At 41.5% G+C, this 20,858-nt stretch overlaps 1 protein-coding gene across 1 annotated transcript in view; it reads right to left on the bottom strand.

Annotated features, from left to right (window-relative positions):
* Positions 1-19,863, bottom strand: part of rassf4a (Ras association domain family member 4a) — an 86,558-nt gene extending 66,695 nt beyond the window's left edge. Inside the window, exon 1 of the mRNA XM_038960271.1 lies at positions 19,748-19,863. The gene's annotated coding sequence lies outside the window, so the exon portion shown is untranslated. The remainder of the gene's footprint in view (positions 1-19,747) is intronic.
* Between the last annotated feature and the right edge of the window lie 995 nt (positions 19,864-20,858).

Below are 20,858 nucleotides of genomic sequence, written 5' to 3' on the forward strand. Positions count from 1 at the left end.
TGGGAGATGCGAAGGATCATTAGGGATGATTCAATATTCCCTTTCTTTTGTTGTTCAGTGAAATCATCCCATGTGAAGAGTCATCTCTTTTAATTCAGTTCAATTCGTAACTAAATTGTTTTTTAATTTCTATTTGAAGGATTTAATAATTTGCAATTATGTCTACTTATTTACATTTAAGTCATTTAGCAGACGCTCTTATCCAGAGCGACTTACAAATTGGTGCATTCACCTTATGATATCCACACATGGTATTGCATTTAAAAAAAAAAAATATTTAATTTTTTTAACTAGGCAAGTCAGTTAAGAACAAATTCTTATTTTCAATGACAGCCTAGGAACAGTGGGTTAACTGCCTGTTCAGGGGCAGAACGACAGATTTGTACCTTGTCAGCTCGGGGATTTGAACTTGCAACCTTGCGGTTACTAGTCCAACGCTCTAACCACTAGGCTACCCTGCCGCCCTACTTATGATAAGGTAAAAGGTTTATGTTTCTGTCTCCATGCAATATGGTAAATATATCCAATGCAAAAATCTCTACAAATCTACATTTAAATGGTAATACTATTAATTTGTATATATTTCTGTTAATTCCCATATATTCCCGTTAATTCCCATATATTCCCGGTTATTGCCACAAAAAGGTCTCTGAATATTCCCCAAAATGTGCAACCCTACGTCACAAACACGTATCTTACAAGTAATTCTATTTTTGTTTGGTTATCCATATAACTTTCCCTGACTAGTGCATATAAAGCACACACAACACCTCCTGGTGGTTCCATGATGACTGAAAACAACCGTGGGACGAACGAGTGACGAATTTCCGGGCAAGGGTGTCCATATAAAATTAACACATTATTCTCTCGCCCCTTGCCCTGCAAGTCTCAACTCATCATACGTCATCAGAAGTGTCCACTTAATTTCAGGACTGAGGGGAGAGGGTGTGTCTTTTGCGTGTTTGGAATGCAGAGAGAGTGAGCTAGCCATATTTAGTATTATTTTCACTTACTTTACTTAGCTAGCAAATACAGCCTACTCAAACACCCAACTCAAACAGAGAGAGATGCTATGTTAGCTAGCTGGCTATGGCTATCCATCACTGGAAGTCTTCCAAGTCAAGGTAAGCTTTTGATTTTATAAATGTATTGCCACTGAGGCCCCTCAGGGGTGCATGCTTAGTCCCCTTCTGTACTCTCTGTTCACCCACGACCGAGTGGCCAAACACGACTCCAACACCATCATTAAGTTTGCTGATGACACAACAGTGGTAGGCCTGATTAACGACAACGATGAGACAGTCTATAGGGAGGAGGTCAGAGACCTGGCAGTGTGGTGCCAGGACAACAACCTTTCCCTCAATGTGAGCAAGACAAAGGAGCTGATCGTGGACAACAGGAAAAGGCGGACCGAACATGCCCCCATTCATATCGAAGGGGCTGTAGTGGAGCAGGTAGAGAGTTTCAAGTTCCTTGGTGTCCACATTACCAACAAACTATCATGGTCCAAACACACGAAGACAGTCGTGAAGAGGGCACAACAACACATTTTCCACCTCAGGAGACTGAAAAGATTTGGCATGGGTCCCCAGATCCTCAAAAATGTCTGCAGCTGCATCATCGAGAGCATCCTGACCGGTTGCATCACCGCCTGGTATGGCAACTACTTGGTATCCAACCGTAAGGCTCTACAGAGGGTAGTGCGTACGGCCCAGTACATCACTGCGGCCAAGCTTCCTGTCATCCAGGACCTATATACTAGGCCTATATACTACCCCCAGGCCATAAGACTGCTGAACAATTCATCAAATATCCACCCGGACTGTTTGCATTGACCTCTCCCCCTCTTTGTTTTTACACTGCTGCTACTCGCTGTTTATTATCTATGCATACTCACTTTACCCTACCTACATTTACAAATTACCTAGACTAACCTGTACCCGTGCCATTGACTCGGTACCGGTACCCCCTGTATATAGCCTCGTTATTGTTATTTTATTGTGTTAAGTTTTATTCTTTTTTACTTTAGTTTATTTGGTAAATATTTTCTTAACTCTTTCTTAAACTGCATTGTTGGTTAAGGGCTTGTAAGTAAGCATTTCACGGTATGTATTCGGTACATGTGACAAATAAAGCTTGATTTGTTCCCTAAAATCTGTTGGGGCACTGAGCAAATGTTAGGTCTTGTGAGCAGAAATGTGAACATGGTGAGAATTTTGTGCAACTTCCGGTGTTGGTTTAAAGTGAACACTGACGCTGTACCCTTACAGTTTTAGACAGTAGCCAATAGGCTTTTGTGGCTATTTGAGCATAATGTAGGCCTACCAACAAAACCAATGGAGCAAATCCCATAACATTTTCACATGGAAATAGCTTTTGATTTATATGATAACGCCTACAGTGGCATATACATGTATGTGGTGCTCAATGCATGAGACTTTTGAAAATGTTTTTACATCATGAACTTCTTAGGGATAGCCCCAAATCTAACTGCCTGTAGCTCAGGCCCTGAAGCAAGGATATGCATACTCTTGATACCATTTGAAAGGAAACACTTTGACATTTGTGGAAATGTGAATTGAATGTAGGAGAACACAATAGATCTGGTAGAATAAAATACAAAGAAAAAAACAACCCTTTCAAAAAAAAAATCTACCACCAGCTTTGAAATGCAAATGGTAGGTCCCACTTCTAGCCATAACTTTGTTTGTAATTCCGATGGTGTCCACAAGATGGCAGCAGTGTATGTGAAAAATTTCAGATGGATAAGTTAAAGTATGAGCGAACTACATGACAATTATTGTCATGTAGTTCGTCCAGGTACATATGGGAAAATCGTGAAGGAGACATTTGCATTCATATTACATTTTTCTGCAACGATATCGTCAAATCTGTATACTTGGACTTTGATTTAGCTTTTCCAGTATTAGTAGCCATGTTATAAGTTCAACATTTTCAAAACAACCAGTTTTCATAACTTCATAATATTCTTATAATTTTTGTCCAAAAGGAAAAGGCATGCCGTTGCAAAAGGTTAGCAGCTACATTTTGCAACAGATACAGGGTTTCTCAAAAAAAAAAAAGTTAGAGTCGATCAAGTGAAGACCGCCCGCGTCATCGGCGTGCCATAGAGGCGTCTCTCTCTGACCAAATTTGGTGTCCTATAGGATATACTACACCCCTAATGATGTAGTGAAGTCTGGTTACGTTCTAGGATCTCTGAGGAATACATACAAACGTGATTTGACTGGTTGAAGCAACGTTTGAAACAACACATTGCCTGTGAGCATCAGAGGTGAACCAGTTGCATACACAGCTCGAGCAAGACATTCATCAGCATTTCTCTGACTATATTCCTCCATTGAGTCAAAAAACCTTCCAGGAGGACCATGAGCTGTGTCTGATTCATCATTTTCACCTCAAATAGAAGTAGAGGGACTTTTTCCAGATGCTGCTTGTTGTGCGTGCCGAGGGAACTTTATGCACTTGGCCAGATGATTCTGCATCTTTGTTGAATTTCTCACATATGATTTGGCACAGTATTTGCAAATGTACACAGCTTTTCCTTCTACATTAGCTGCAGTGAAATGTCTCCACACATCAGATGGTGTCCGTTGCATTTTCCTGTAAAGATTAGAAAAGAACGAGTTAAAAAAACAAATACAATTCCATGTACAGATAAATAGTTAAGCAATTAGATTAAACAACTCCTTTGTAAGATTAATGTTTTAAAATGACACATGTATGGAAACAGGTGAATTAACACTCCCCAGTTATCAGGCTCAAGCAAGCTAAAACCCACATGGTAGCAAAAACTAACTAGCAGAAATTGTTAACAAGTTAGAAAGGATTTAGGCTATTTAGGCTACTATTTACTAGTTAACAAAAAATCATGTATGTCATGTAAAATATATTCACCCCACCCAGTATTGTAATCAAAACTTACCAGAAAGCATGTTGTCCTTGGCTCAGACAGTGTAGTAGTGTGGGCTCAATAGCATCTCATTAGTGTGCAAGATCTTGAGAATCAGCTGTACATATGATGGAAGAGTGCGCTGCACATGTGATGGAAGAATGCACTGTGCATGCAGAGGGTTGTGACCTAGAATTGCCTTATGGGTATTCCACAAAAAAGGTTCACTGTTATAAGCTAACTTTTTTGATGAATTTAAGCAAAATTCCTTTTCAAAACTGTTCAACTATTGTCTTTCTCTCTCTTTGCGTCAACTATTCAACATATTTTATGCACTGCAGTGCTAGCTAGTTGTAGCTTATGCTTTCAGTACTAGATTCATTTTCTGATGCTTTGATTGGGTGGATAACATGTCAGTTCCCGCTGCAGGAGCTCTGATAGGTTGGAGGGCGTTGTCATAATTACTGTGTAAGTCTATGGAAGGATGTGAGCCTCCTATGTTTTGTATTGAAGTCAATGTACCCAGAGGAGGATGGAAACTAGCTGTCCTCCGGCTACACCATGGTGCTACCCTACAAAGTGCTGTTGAGGCTACTGTAGACCATCATTGCAAAAGTGTCTTATCAATTATTTGGTGACGTGAATATATTTAGTATAGTTTTATCTAAAATTCGATGGTTAATGTTTCAGTTTTTACATTTCTCTGAAATTCACTGAGGATGGTCCCCCCTGAGGAGCCTCCACTGGTATATATGCATAAATTATCAGATACATGTTTTTTTATTTGGAGAGTGTGTGTGTGTTATAGATCTATTGTGGTTCATAGGAGCCCTCTGGTTTACTAGAAACCATGTGACTGGGAGCTGACTGGATATGGGCATGCAGGAAACAAGGGGTGAGGGACACACACACACACACACACTACGAACACTATGTATGTGTTTCGTGTGCGTGTGCCTGTGTCCCTCTCACTGCTTGTTTCCGGCATGCCCATATCCAGTTCTCTCCCAGTCACATGATTTCCAGTAAACCACAGGGCTCCTGTGAAACATACTTGAACCTACTTTACCAGGCCATCTGGGGTCACACACACACACACACACACACACACACACACACACACACACACACACACACACACACACACACACACACACACACACACACACACACACACACACACGGCTGCAACATAGAATAAAGCATCATTAGACACTAAAGGAAAACTATTGAGACGGTCTCTCAATAATTACTAATCCACATCCTGTCCCGGCCCACTGTGTGAGGTATTACGTAATCTACCCTGACCTGGAGTAACACTAACCTATGGACACCAGTAAAGCCTCTGTGTGTGCTGGAGTCGGCTAAAGTGATTTATTTGAAACACTTGTTTCTTGTAGAACGGGTTTTGTGAGAGAGGGCAGAGAACAAGGGACAAAGAGGAAAGAGTGAAGAGGGAAGAAAACAGAGAAGAGATAAGTGGAGAGCAGAGAGAGAGGGGGAGAGAGAAAGAGGAAGAGAGAGTTATGCAGGACAGAGAGCAGAGTGCACAGATGGACAAGAGGCTAACCAATTCTTAAGGTCAAATCTATGTGTGTATGTCTGTCTGTCTGTCACTCTGTCTGTCTGAGAGTGACAAACTGGGTAATAGACAGAGCTATATAGAGTTAAGGAGTTATAGTGTTGAACATTGACACCATTGCTGACATAAACAACACCATTTTCTTCTCAGCCTGTTCTCTGACAGGTGAACACAAACGAATGTCTGAATCACACGTGCACACACACAGAGTCTGTAGAGCAGGGATGAGATGGGAGTGGGGCCACAAAAAAATCGGAACTCACCACAGTGGCGTACCCACATACCCATACATGCAGTCAGAGCAGGCCCTAAGCAAATTTGTGTTGCCATGTGATACCAAATTGAGTGACTGTCAGTAACCATGTTTGCATCCACCATTTTTATGCAAGCAAAGTCACGACAGCTGTAATGTAAACAGTATGTTTCGGTACAATTTAATAAATGCCGACAGAACATTTGTTCGTTTGACATGGTGGGGTCTTTTTATGTCAATAAAATGAATTAGAATGGGGCAAGAGGGGATGGCTGCCGTTTTACACGCTTTTAACCAATTGTGCTATTTTGTGTTTTTCACATTGTTTGTAACTTATTTTGTACATAATGTTGATGCAACCGAACAGCGATTACTCACTTCGAACTGAACAAAGATTTTTTCTTTAATGAGTCTGACGCGAAGGATATAATGTTGTTCCTGGACAAGGCCCAAATCCCCATCATTCGCATGAAGAAAATAAGGAAATACAGGGGGTGCCGATCAGGGTGCCTTGTGAGAATTTGCCTGTGAGTGAGTAACACGCCTCTACCATCCGTTCTATTGGCCAATGTGCAATCACTGGAGAATAAACTGGATAAGCTCCGTTCAAGACTATCCTACCAACGCGACATTCAAAACTGTAACATCTTATGTATCAATGAGTCGTGGCTGAACGACGACACGGATAATATACAGTCGGCTGGGTTTTCTGTGCATCGGCGGGACAGAACAGCTATGTCCGGTAAGACGAGGGGTGGGGGTGTCTATTTGTCAATAACAGCTGGTGCGCGATGTCTAATATTACGGTAGACTCAAGGTTTTGCTCGCCTGAGGTAGAGTACCTTACGATAAGCTGTAGACTACACTATCTATATTTTTCATTGCTGTCTATTTACCACCACAAACCGACACTGGCACTAAGACCACACTCAACAAAATAATGCTCATCCAGAAGCGACGCTCCTAGTGGCCGGGGACTTTAATGCAGGTAAACTTAAATCCGTTTTACCTAATTTCTACCAGCATATCACATGCAACTAGAGGAAAAAAAAAAACTCTAGACCACATTTACTCCACACACAGAGATGTGCACAAAGCTCTCCCTCGCCCTCCATTTGGCAAATCTGACCATAATTATATCCTCCTGATTCCTGTTTACAAGCAAAAATTAAAGCAGGAAGTACCAGTGACTCACTCAATACGGAAGTGGTCAGATGATGCAGATGCTACGCTACAGGACTGTTTTGTTAGCACAGACTGGAATATGTTCCGGTATTCATCCAATGGCATTTAGGAGAACACTACCTCAGTCACCAGCTTCGCATTGATGTTGTCGTACCCGCAGTGACAGTACATACAATGGACGTCGGAAGTTTACATACACCTTAGCCAAATACATTTAAACTCCGTTTTTCACAATTCCTGGCATTTAATCCTAGTAAAAATTCCCTGTCATAGGTCAGCTAGGATCACCACTCTATTTTAAGAATGTGAAATGTCAGAATAATAGTAGAGAGAATGATTTATTTCAGCTTTTATTTCTTTCATCACATTCCCAGTGGGTCAGAAGTTCATATACACTCAATTAGCCCATTCCTACTGACAGAGCTGGTGTAACAGAGTCAGGTTTGTAGCCCTCCTTGCTCGCACACACTTTTTCTGTTCTGCCCACACATTTTCTATTGGATTGAGGTCAGGGCTTTGTGATGGCCACTCCAATACCTTGACTTTGTTGTTCTTCAGCCATTTTGCCACAACTTTGGAAGTATACTTGGGGTCATTGTCCATTTGGAAGACCCATTTGCGACCAAGTTTTAACTTCCTGACTGATGTCTTGAGATGTTGCTTCAATATAGCCACATAATTTTCCTCCCTCATGATGCCATCTATTTTGTGAAGTGCACTAGTCCCTCCTGCAGCAAAGCACCCCCACAACATGATGCTGCCACCCCGTGCTTCATGGTTGGGATGGTGTTCTTCGGCTTGCAAGCCTCCCCCTTCTTCCTCCAAACATAACGATGGTCGTTATGGCCAAACAGTTCTATTTTTGTTTCATCAGACCAGAGGACATTTCACCAAAAATTTCGATCTTTGTCCCCATGTAAACCGTAGTCTGGCTTTTTATGGCGGTTTTGGAGCAGTGGCTTCTTCCTTTCTGAGCGGCCTTTCAGGTTATGTCGATATAGGACTCGTTTTACTGTGGATATAGATACTTTTGTACCTGTTTCCTCCAGCATCTTCACAAGATCCTTTGATGTGGTTCTGGGATTGATTTGAACTTTTCGCACCAATGTATGTTCATCTCTAGGACACAGAACACGTCTCCTTCCTGAGCGAGTATGACAGCTGCATGGTCCCATGGTGTTTATAGGTGCATACTATTGTTTGTACAGATGAAGTGGTACCTTCAGGCATTTGGAAATTGCTCCCAAGGATGAACCAGACGTGTGGAGGTCTACAATTTTTCCTGAGGTCTTGGCTGATTTCTTTTGATTTTCCCATGATGTCAAGCAAAGAGGCACTGAGTTTGAAGGTAGGCCTTAAAATACATCCACAGGTACACCACCAATTGACTCAAATTATGTCAATTAGACTATCAGAAGCTTCTAAAGCCATGACATCATTTTTTGGAATTTTCCAAGCTGTTTAAAGGCACAGTCAACTTAGTGTATGTAAACTTTTGACCCACTGGAATTGTGATACAGTGAATTATAAGAGAAATCATCTGTCTGTAAACAATTGTTGGAAAAATGTCTTGTTTCATGCACCAAGGTAGATGTCCTAACCGACTTGCCGAAACTATAATTTGTTAACAAGAAATTTGTGGAGTGGTTGAAAAATAAGTTTTAATGACTCAAACCTAAGTGTATGTAAACTTCCGACTTCAACTGTACATATCCCAACCAGTAGCCATGTATTACAGGCAACATCCGCACCGATCTAAAGGCTAGAGCTGCCACTTTCAAAGAGCGGGACACTAATACGGACACTTATAAGAAATCCCACTATGTCCTCAAACCCCACCTTCTCAGTGACATGACAGGCTAAATACCTTTTATGCTCACTTTGAGGCAAGCAAAACTGAAGCATGCATGAGAGCACCAGCTGTTCCGGACGATTGTGCGATCACGCTCTCCATAGCCGATGTGAGCAAGACCTTTAAACAGGTCAACATTCACAAGGCCGCTGGGCCAGACGGATTACCAGGATGTGTACTCAGAGCATGCACGGACCAACTGGCAAGTGTCTTCACTGACATTTTCAACCTCTCCCTGACCGATTCTGTAATACCTATATGTATCAAGCAGACCACCATAGTCCCTGTGCCCAAGAAAGCGAAGAGTGAAGGTATCCTGCCTTAATTACTACCGCCCCATAGCACTCACGTCGGTATCCATGAAGTGCTTTGAAAGGCTGGTCATGGCTCACATCAAAACCATCAAAACCATCATCCCACAAACCCTAGACCCATCCAATTTGCATACTGCCCCAACAGATGGACAGATGACACAATCTCACTCACACTCCACACTGCCCTTTCCCACCCAGACAAAAGGAACCCCTATGTTAGAATGACGTTCATTCACTACAGCTCAGTGTTCAACACGATAGTGCCCACATAGCTCATCACTAAGCTAAGGACCCTGGGAATAAACACCTCCCTCTGCAACAGGATCCTGGACTTCCTGACAGGCCGCTCCCAAGTGGTAAGGGTAGGCAACAACACATCTGCGACGCTGATCCTCAACACATGGGCCCCTCAGGGGTGCTTGTTTAGTCCCCTCCTATACTCCCTGTTCACACACGACTGCGTGGCCAAGCACGACTCCAACACCATCATTAAATTTGCTGACAACGTAACAGTGGTAGACCTGATCACCGACAACAGAGACAGCCTATAGGGAGGAGGTCAGAGACCTGGCATTGTGGTGCTAAACAACAACCTCTCCCTCAACGTGAGCAAGACAAAGGAACATGCCCCTATTCATATCGACGGGGCTGTAGTGGAGCAAGTCGAGAGTTTCAAGTTCCTTGGTGTCCACATTACCAACGAACTATCATGGTCCAAACACACCAAGACAGTCGTGAAGAGGGCACGACAACACCTTTTCCCCCTCAGGAGACTGAAAAGATTTGGCATGGGTCTCCAGAACCTAAAAAATGTCTACAGCTGCATCATCGAGAGCATCCTGACCGGTTGCATCACTGCCTTGTAGCCAACCGTAAGGCGCTACAGAGGGTAGTGCGTACGGCCCAGTACATCACTGGGGCCAAGCTTCCTGCCATCCAGGACCTATATACTAGGCGTGTCAGAGGAAGGCCCAAAAAATGGTCAAAGACTCCAGTCACCCATGTCATAGACTGTTCTTTCTTCTACCACACGGCAAGCGGTACGGGAGCGGCAAGTCTAGGTCCAAAAGGCCCCTTAACAACTTCTACCCCCAGGTCATAAGACTGCTGAACAATTAATCAAATATCCACCTGGACTGTTTGCATTGACCTCTCCCCCTCTTTGTTTTTACACTGCTGCTACTCGCTGTTTATTATCTATGCATAGTCACTTTACCCCTACCTACATGTACAAATTACCTGTACCCCTGCACACTGACTCGGTACCGGTACCCCTGTACATAGCCTCATTATTGTTATTTTATCGTGTTACATAAAAAAAGTTTTACTTTAGTTTGTTTAGTAAATATTTTCTTAAAACTGCAATGTTGGTTAAGGGCTTGTAAGCATTTCCTGGTAAGGTCTACAACCTGTTGTGTTCGGCTCATGTGACAAATACAATTTAATTTTATTTGAATTTAATTACACGAGAAATGGCAGTGGAAATACCTTTATGCGCAAATACTGACATAATTACCATCATATCGAAGTAAACTTGGAGTCATGCGATGATATGGTGTGTGGTCCTCCCACTACAACTTGGGAAACCATGCAGTTGATAGGGTACAAAGAAACTGGATCCAATTCTAGGTCAACCCCGAGCATTTTTTCAATTTCTTGAAGCACATTAGACCAGTATCTTTGTAATTTGGAACCTAACCATAAACAATGTGTTTGGGGGCCTGTATCACTTTTACATTTGAGATACTGAGGAGAGGAGGAGGAGGGGCTAAAAGAATGTCTGTGATTTGGGGATATATGCAATCTGTGTATTATTCTTAATTGGATTACTCTAGTACGATTACAGATAGATATTGTTTTGGGGTATTTCCAAATGTCCTCCCACATCACCTAGTCAATAGTAACAGGCAATTATTTCTACCACACTTGTAGAAAAGCAGTAGAAAAGGACCTTAAAGCATCGTAAAATAAACTTACAGACATTTCCCTTTGTAAAAAAAACATTATTTCCATGACAGACACATCAGGGTTGCCAATCAACGTGGTGCTCTTCAAAATATGTCTTACTTGTAGAAAGTGGAAAAAGTCCTGCTTTGGGAGTCAATATTTCTCAACCATCTGCTCAAATGACAATAAAATCTTATCAACAAATAAATAATTCAGTCTGCCTATGCCCTTAATTAAGCAAAATGTTAAAGCCAGCATCCAGCAATCTTGGTACAAAATCTGGTTTGTTAAGAATCGGGGTAAGAGCAGAGGTAAGTTTGGACCTTCCCAGGAAGCGTTGAACTGACCTCCATGCTTCGAGTGTGTTAAGTGTAAGGGGATTATTGCAGTAATCTTTTACTGACTTGAAGCTTCTGAAAAATAAAAGATCATGCAAGGGGTATTTTAAAAAAGAAGTCTCAATGTCTAACCAAATTGAGGAGTCATCATTTGTGATCCAGTCAGAAATATAACGTAAGTGGGCACACCACCACCACAACCTAATATTGGGTAGATCGAAGTCCCCCATTGAACCTGGCAGCTGCAATATCAAAACATCATCAGCATACAAACTTATTTTATGATGAACGTCACCAATGAGTAGACCCTGTATGGCAGGCATTAGTCTGATGGCCTCGGCCAATGGTTCCATAGCGAGCGCAAAGAGGAGAGGAAACAAAGGACACCCGTGTCTGGTACCTCTGTGTGTGGAGAAGCTATTTGACCTTAGCCTGTTAGTAAGGTGTGGCGGAGGAATCAGAATTAGTTGGGTAACATAGATAAATAAGATGTTTTATTTACATAATATGCTTATGTGAGATACTTGTCATTGGAATGTATCCTTTTGGACTATAGTGTTGGAAGTTGCACTTTTTTCTAAGCTGGGGCTCAGTCATTTGGGGCCCAGAGAGGGGAGAGGTCAGGCTCGTCTTTTACATGTCTCTGGTGCAATACAGAATATCAGAAAGGGAAGAGGACAGGATGGAACATTGTCTTCATATGTGAATGTATCTGTTAAACCATGTGAAGGGATGGTGTGATTAAGGGGGAACAAATTACTTGTCTCTACAATGTCTGTGCGCAAGTCACTCCCCTCAGTGAGCTTGTCCAGGAGTGGGGAGAAGAGGGGGTTTACTTGAGATGAGAGTATATAGAGTTAACAATTGAGTTATGCCTTGGATGAGGCAATGTTTTGGTACTATGAAGTACCAGGAACGAAATTAGAACCTCGTTTTAGAGACCAAACTGAGCAATAATTTATAGCGAATGCAATCTGGCTAAGGGATACTCCTTTCTCAAGTAAAATGCCCTTTGTGAAGAGTTCCTAAGATCTGTGGTTCGTCATGTAAGTTGAGAGGGGTGTATCTTGGCTATAAAAGATCTTTGTATTCTACTGTAGGGACTCTCGGAATTCATTATAGACACTGAATTGATCTGAGAGTCAAAGGGCTATTGTAAAGCTCATATTAATAAAGATGAAGTTTAAGTATAACTCTGACTGGTGTGTAGTTTGTAACTCTCCTCATTTGGTAATACAGGAAATTGCCACGACAAAGGACAGCAGCCTGAGGGTCATCAAATAAAACCTTAACACATTTTATAAAGTTGTCATCTAGACTAAATTTAGTCAGAGCTAAGAATAGGTAGGACCACTCCACACGGTCAAATGCTTTTTCAGCATCTAGGGAGAAAATCCACAGCACTTCGTTGGTAGGCTTGAATAACATTAAGAAGACGCCTGACATAATTACGTGAGTTGCGGCCCTTAATCAAGTCAGTTTGGTCCTCTTTCACAATTAGTGGCAATAAGTCTTCTAGTCGTGTGGCTAGGATTTAGAAAGCAATTTTCTATCCACGTTCAGAAGGGCAATAGGTCTGTATATAGGTCTTTTTGAGAAAAAGTGAAATGTTAGCTTCCCTCAGTGTTTGAGGGAGGCTTTCATTTGAAAATGATTGGTTAAACATATCAAGCAATGGCTCAAGGATCAGGCCATGGAACTCCTTATAGAACTCACTACAAAACCTGTCTGGTCCTGGGGCCCTACCATTTTGCAAATTCTCAATTTCAAACATTATCTCTTGCTTGGTAATAGGGACATTAAGGAGAGACCTCTGAGCTCCTTACTATTTCCGAAGAACAATCTTAGAAAATAAGTCCTCCATTACTTTGGGTGCATAATTTGTCAGTTCTGAGGAATAAATATTTGCATAAAATGTCTTCATTACTAATTTAGCCATTTATTTTCATATAAATGGTTGCAATCAGAATCAGTAATAATAGCAAATGACTGGGAGTCTGCTGTCTTTTTAGCTAGGTAAGACAAATATTTTTATTTCAGCGTCCTGTTTTAGGAGAGTCCAATGTTGATCTAAGGACTGATATTTCTTTAATAGGTCAGGAGTGGGAATTTTTATGTAGTCTTCTTTAGCTGCCAATTCACCCTCTAATGTTTTTGCTTTTCATGTTTTTTTTCCATCTCTTAGTGGCTGAGTTTGACATAATCAGACCCCTGGCGTACACTTTACAGGTTTCCCAAAGGAGCGAGAAGCTTATCTGTTGATTGAGAGTCAACAGAGAAAAATGCTTTAAACTCTGTAATAAAATATTATGTACAGAGCTTTTGGAAAGCATTCGGACTCCTTGACTTTTTCCACATTTTGTTACGTTACAGCCTTATTCTAAAATAGATTTTTATCAATTTGATGACAAAATATAAAACAGATTCAGACATTTTTGCACATTTATTTAAAATAAAAAACAGAAATACCTTATTTACATAAATATTCAGACCCTTCACTATGAGACTCGAAATTGAGCTCAGATGCATCCTGTTTCTATTGATCATCCTTGAGATGTTTCTACAACTTGATTGGAATCCACCGGTGGTACATTCAATTGATTGGACATGATTTGGAAAGGCACACACCTGTCTATATAAGGTCCCACAATTGACAGTGCATGTCAGAGCAAAAACCAAGCCATGAGGTCGAAGGAATTGTCCAGAGAGCTTCAAGACAGGATTGTGTTGAGGCACAGATCTGGGGAAGGGCACCAAAAAATATCTGCAGCATTGAAGGTCCTCAATAACACAGTGGCCTCCATCATTCTTAAATGGAAGAAGATTGCAACCACCAATACTCATCCTAGACCTGGCCGCGCAGCCAAACTGAGCAATTGGGCGAGAAGGGCCTTGGTCAGGGAGGTGACCAAGAACCCGATGGTCACTCTGACAGAGCTCCAGAGTTCCTCTGTGGAGATGGTAGAACCTTCCAGAAGGACAAACATATCTGCAGCACTCCACCAATCAGGAATTTATAGTAGAGTGGCAAGACGGAAACCACTCCTCAGTAAAAGGCACATGACAGCCTGCTTAGAGTTTGCCAAAAGGCACCTAAAAACTCTCAGACTATGAGAAACAAGATTCTCTGGTCTGATGAAACCAATATTGAAATATTTGGCCTGAATGCCAAGCGTCACGTCTGGAGGAAACCTGGCAACATCCCTATGGTGAAGCATGTTGGTGGCAGCATCATGCTGTGGGGATGTTTTTCAGCGGCAGGGACTGGGAGACTAGTCAGGATCGAGGGAAAGATAAACAAAGCAAAGTACAAAGATCCTTGATGAAAAACTGCTCCAGAGCACTCAGGACCTCAGACTGGGGCGAAGGTTGACCTTCCAACAGGACAACGACCCTAAGCACACAGCCAAGACAACACAGGAATTGCTTTGTGACAAGTCTCTGAATGTCCTTGAGTGGCCCAGCCAGAGCTCAGACCTGAACCCGATCGAACATATCTGGAGAGACCTGAAAATCTTGCAGCAATCCTCCCCATTCAACCTGACAGATCTTGAGAGGATCTGCAGAAAAAAATGGGAGAAACTCCCCAAATACAGGTGCGCCAAGCTTGTAGCATCATTCCCAAGAATACTGTAATCACTGCCAAAGGTGCTTCAACAAAGTACTGAGTAAAGGGTCTGAATACTTACAGTGGCTTGCGAAAGTATTCATCCCCCTTGGCATTTTTCTTATTTTGTTGCCTTACAACCTGGAATTAAAATATATTTTTGGGGACATTTAAACGACATTTAAATGTTTCCCCTTAAACCACTCGAGTGTTGCTTTAGCAGTATGCTTAAGGTCATTGTCCTGCTGCAAGGTGAACCTCCGTCCCAGTCTCAAATCTCTAGAAGAGATTTCGCTGAAGAATTTCCCTGTATTTAGTGCCATCCATCATTCCTTCAATTCTGACCAGTTTCCCAGTCCCTGCCGATGAAAAACATCCCCACAGCATGATGCTGCCACCACCATGCTTCACTGTGGGGATGGTGTTCTTGGGGTGATTAGAGGTGTTGGGTTTGCGCCAGACATAGTGTTTTCCTTGATGGACAAAAAGCTACATTTTAGTCTCATCTGACCAGAGTACCTTCTTCCATATGTTTGGGGAGTCTCCCACATGCCTTTTGGCGAACACCAAACGTGTTTGCTTATTTTTTTTCTTTAAGCAATGGCTTTTTTCTGGCCACTCTTCCGTAAAGCCCAAATCTGTGGAGTGTACGGCTTAAGGTGGTCCTATGGACAGATACTCCAGCTCCTTCAGGGTTATCTTTGGTCTCTTTGTTACCTCTCTGATTAATTCCCTCCTTGCCTGGTCCATGAGTGGGCGGCCCACTCTTGGCAGATTTGTTGTGGTGCCATATTCTTTCCATTTTTTAAATAATGGATTTAATGGTGCTCTGTGGGATGCTCAAAGTTTTGGATATTTAAAAAAAAAACTCAACCCCGATCTGTACTTCTCCACAACTTTGTCCCTGACCTGTTTGGAGAGCTCCTAGGTCTTCATGGTGCTGCTTGCTTGGTGGTGCCCCTTGCTTAGTGGTGTTGCAGACTCTGGGGCCTTTCAGAACAGGTGTATATATACTGAGATCACGTGACACTTAGATTGCACACAGGTGGACTTTATTTAACTAATTATGTGACTTCTGAAGTTATTTGGTTGCACCAGATCTAATTTAGGGGCTTTGTAGCAAAGGGGGTGAATACATATGCACGCACCACTTTTCATTTTATTTTTAATTTTTTTAACAAGTAATTTTTTTCATTTCACCTCACCAATTTTTTATATTTTCTGTATGTCTGTATTACATGAAATCCAAATAAAAATCCATTTAAATTACAGGTAAAATAGGGAAAACACCAAGGGGGATAAATACTTTTTCAAGGCACTGTATCTAAATGTGATATTTCCATTTTATTATTTTTTTGTTGTTGAAATTAGCAAACATTTCTAAAAAACAGTTCTTTCTTTGCCATTATGGGGTATTGTGTGCAGATTGATGAGGGGAAAAAACAAGTTAATCAATTTTAGAATAAAGCTGTAACGTGACAAAATGTGAAAAAGTCAAGGCACTGTAAATGTATGGTCGTTAAGAATGGTTGTATTCAATCTCCAATGTCTTGGGTGAATTGGGTGACCCTTTGAGGTTTATGTCCAGGATCACCTCAGCATGATCAGATATGACTATGCTTCCTATATTAGTAGATAAAACAAACTACAAAAACATCCTGGGCATAAAAAAGTAATCTATTCTAGTCTGACATCCATGAGGTGCAGAGAAAAAAAACTCTGTTGGCGGGATGAAAGGTTCACCATACATCAGCATACCCCAGATCATCACAAATAGCTTCAAGCGAGCTAGTTTGAGGAGAGGGTGTAGCTATTCTGCTGGGAAACTTGTCAATAAGTGGTTTCAACAAACAATTCATATCTCCTCCAACCCCTGCAGTGTCAGAGTTTTATTATAATTTTTTTTTCCCTTCTTCAGAAGTAGCTAGGCAGGCTAATGTTAGTTAGCTAATTAATTTGCTAGCTATCATACAGTAGGTGTATATAAATAATTATATAGTTAATATAAGTAGACATGCAATCATAATTATGCAATCATAATTGACTATAGAGCATATAAAGCACCCACAAGCAACCGGTGGCTGAAAACACAATCGTGAGATGCGGGATGAATAAATAAGAAAAAAATCCAGGCAATTTGAAATGAATTCCTTCCTCCCACCCGCCTTGTCCTGCAAGTGTATACTCGTCAGATGTCATGATACGTCATCAGAAGTGTCCACTTAATTTGAGGGCTGAGTGGAGAGAATGTGTCTTTTAAGTGTTTGGAATGCTGCCACTGTGTTTTTTCTACAGCACCATTTTGTCCCAATACATTTGCTATTTAACACAACCGTTTTTGTGACAAAACTATCCGTAGAGATGAAATTGCAAAGGAAACGCATTGAGCTTTAGATTCGATACATGAAAACTTAAGCGAAAAAGTACATTTTGTGTTCATTACATCATCACACACTGATTTTTAAACGCAACAAGTCAGTTTGGTGGAAATGTTCTTTAGCTGATGTTTTAATATTCACATGAAAATCTGTCTCCAACTGGACTGACTGACATAAGAGAAAAACAAAAAACATTTTTGAAATGGCACCTTAGTATTCTACTATTCTAACTCTCAACATTAAGTTGAGACCCTGAATGAGTTCCACAAAAGTTTGCCCATCCCTGGTGTAGAGTACATAAACAGTTAGTCCATATTTTCATTGTGAGAATCAATTAAACGCACAACACTGGTGTTCCCATGTCGTTGAGTGGTTCTCGTTGGGGTTAGTGGGAGGACACTGGCACCTAGTGGTTAAATCACAAACTGCACTGGCACTAATGATCAGTCTAACCATCTGAACGGTCACCTGCCATCAGCTGATATCATTAGACTCGACCACAGCAGGACTAACACTAACCTATTATCTAACTCATATAGAGAAGAGGTAATGTTGGAGACTGCAAGACAATGTCCTATTTAAAAAGTTTCAATTTACAATTTACATAATCAAATTACTTGTCCCATTTGTATCAATTACCATCCTTGATTCAATGTATTGTCACAGCCCTGTAGGTGCTGGTTGGTAAGAGGATCTCTCGCTCTCTCATTGAGGTTTAGTTAGCTCCACAGCATTGGTTGGTCACAGGTTTTGATGGGAGTGAGAGATTTTACAGGACACTCCAGGTGGGATTAATCCATTAACCCTGGTCTGGGATCTTTAACTCCTTTAGTGTGTGTGTGTGTGTGTATGTGTGTGTGATAGGGGCCCAGTTCTCCTCCGGATTCACTGACAGAGATGACTGGGTCAACCAGCATGGTCATTCTGTCATACATATTCATAAACTGTAATGGATGTATAAATATTCCACAACGTTAAAGCATCTAAGTCTGTCACCATTTACATGAATTTTTAAACCCCAGCACATGAACCTTCAGAGAGAGACCGGGCATATGCTGCTCACAACTTTTTTTAAAACTCAATATGATTGTAGGGGACGGCAGGGAAACAAACCTGGGTCGCTGGCGTGAAAGCCAAACATCCTATGCACCACGCCAATCGGGCTACCCACTTGATGAGAATTGTAACGTGCCTCATATAGCAAGGATCACTACAATCACGAACGGAAAGGCACATCCCTGTGCCCTCACACATCTAGCAATGCGTTCGGAAGGCCTCACGGCCACCATCTCACTTCTGACACCAGTGTAGGGGAAGGTGGGGCAGGGAAGCAAACCCAGGTCACTGCTATGAAAGGCACCCTAAACACATTGCCCCAATAGGGTTAACCCACTTGCTGGGAATTGTAAAGTGACTCATATAGCAAGGATTGCTCGTACATGTTCTGTGGTTATCCATCCTGTGTTACCTTTGAGGTGATGCCAAATGCAAATGTCCACCAGTGCTTGAACAATAGAACTCATAGTCTATTCTATTGATGCTCCCTCCTCTTATTTTCTGTTGATGTTTCCTATTCTCTTCTATTGATGTCTCCTATTTTATATTCTATTTTATTCTATAGCGGTTTCCTCTTCTATTCTAGTTTAGTCTGTCGTAGGCTATAGATGTCTGCCGTGTGGAGACATACAGGCTCGGGTCTTTGAGGACAGTATCCCCGTGGACAAAGGCTCCTCAGACCACAGAGCACAAGCTAATTGATTGGATCAGGCAGAGCGAGACCCTGTCCATCTAATTGCCGCTCCTCTTCCCAGCTGGGACCAGCTGGTAACTGTCTATTGTTTGTGTAAAAGGATTTCCTCCAAAACCACAAGTAGGTGAAGAGGCACAGAAAATCTGCTGAAATTGCGATTATGCTTCTAAATCAAAATTAAAAAGTAAATACAGTATTTTTTATCTCAGTCTGGAGTGTCGAGCTCAACCGCTTTAATATGCGTTTTTGTTTTGTTTTACCGTTCAGTGCCTCAAAGAGTTTTCCATAATAGCCCATGGCAACTATGATATTATGTTTTATATTATCCAGTTATTTATGAATGACATACTTTATTAACTATCTCTGTCTTCTAGCATCATGAATCCTTGCGCTTTTTCCTAAACTCTTTTCTTCACTCAGTTGCCGACCGTGTATAACATTTGACAGATCAAGCAAAAAAACAACGGGAAGATTGGCTACAGTAGGCTGGCTATATGAACCACAAAAGAACGACGACTGACATAGTAAGGAACTGATGAGCATACATTTAACACAGCGGCTGTCACTAGCATGCTTTGGAATGATCTAATATAACAATATATTCTAACAATAACTGCAGATCTCTTACCATCACAGAGTGCAAAAGGAGGGTAGCGTTTTTTTGTATTATTCCAAAACCAGGCGGTCTCAGTCTGGAAATTCGCTGTATCTCTCTTATCTCGTATCTCCCTTAAAACCTCCTTGACCCTGCGCTATTCTGGTGTTGGATTGAAACCGGGTTGAGAGATTGACAGAAATATTATCCAGTAACGGGGCTGATTGATAAGACAAAACCAATAAGATTCATCTGTGGGCGAGTTTACGTTGCCTGTGGATCCAGCGCTGTGTACCTCTTATATTAATATACATTTGAAGTCGGGAGTTTACATACACCTTAGCCAAGTACATTTAAACTCAGTTTTTCACAATTCCTGACATTTAATCCTAGTAAAAATTCCCTGTTTAGGTCAGTTAGGATCACCACTTTATTTTAAGAATGTGAAATGCCACAATAATAGTAGAGAGCATTACTTATTTCAGCTTTTATTTCTTTCATCACTTTCCCAGTGGGTCAGAAGTTTACATACACTCAATTAGTATTTGGTAGCATTGCCTTTAAATTATTTAACTTGGGTCAAACGTTTCGGGTAGCCTTCCACAAGCTTCCCACAATAAGTTGGGTGAATTTTGGCCCATTCCTCCTGACAGAGCTGGTGTAACAGTCAGGTTTGTAGGCCTCCTTGCTCGCACACACTTTTTCAGTTCTGCCCACACATTTTCTATAGGATTGAAGTCAGGGCTTTGTGATGGCCACTCCAATTCCTTGACTTCGTTGTCCTTAAGCCATTTTGCCACAACTTTGGAAGTATGCTTGGGGTAATTGTCCATTTGGAAGACCCATTTGCGACCAAGCTTTAACTTCCTGACTGACGTCTTGAGATGTTGCTTCAATATATCCACAAAATGTTCCTACCTCATGAAGCCATCTATTTTGTGAAGTGCACTAGTCCCTCCTGCAGCAAAGCACCCCCACAACATGATGCTGCCACCCCCGTGCTCCACGGTTGGGATGGTGTTCTTCGGCTTGCAAGCATCCCCCTTTTTCCTCCAAACATAACGATGGTCATTATGGCCAAACAGTTCTATTTTTTTGTTTCATCAGACCAGAGGACATTTCTCCAAAAAGAACAATCTTTGTC

Source organism: Salvelinus namaycush, chromosome 22 (assembly GCF_016432855.1).
Source record: "Salvelinus namaycush isolate Seneca chromosome 22, SaNama_1.0, whole genome shotgun sequence".
NCBI lineage: Eukaryota > Metazoa > Chordata > Actinopteri > Salmoniformes > Salmonidae > Salvelinus > Salvelinus namaycush.